The sequence below is a fragment of the Mastomys coucha genome, unplaced genomic scaffold (assembly GCF_008632895.1).
Source record: "Mastomys coucha isolate ucsf_1 unplaced genomic scaffold, UCSF_Mcou_1 pScaffold15, whole genome shotgun sequence".
Taxonomy (NCBI): Eukaryota; Metazoa; Chordata; class Mammalia; order Rodentia; family Muridae; genus Mastomys; species Mastomys coucha.
Genome location: NW_022196897.1, coordinates 156,684,416 through 156,684,741, shown reverse-complemented (window position 1 = coordinate 156,684,741; position 326 = coordinate 156,684,416).

Sequence of the window (326 nt, the reverse complement as noted above, 5' to 3'; positions counted from 1 at the left end):
TCTCTGAGAACCATAAAGAAAGTGAGGTGGAAGTGGAACCAGTCTCCAAACCCCTTAGTCTTCCTCCACCTAGATCCCACCTCCTGAACTCCACAGCTTCCTAAAACAGTGCCACCAGCTGGGGGCCAAGTGTCCAAACACATGAGCCCATGGAGGATATTTTATATTCAAATCATTATTAGCCAGCAATTTCATCATGCTGGCTATAGCCGCTATTTTCCTCCTGGACCACTGCAATAACTGCAACTCATTACTGATTCTTCTCTGGGTTCTCTCTCTATTCTCTCTCTCTCCCTCTCCCTCTCCCTCTCCCTCTCCCTCTCCCT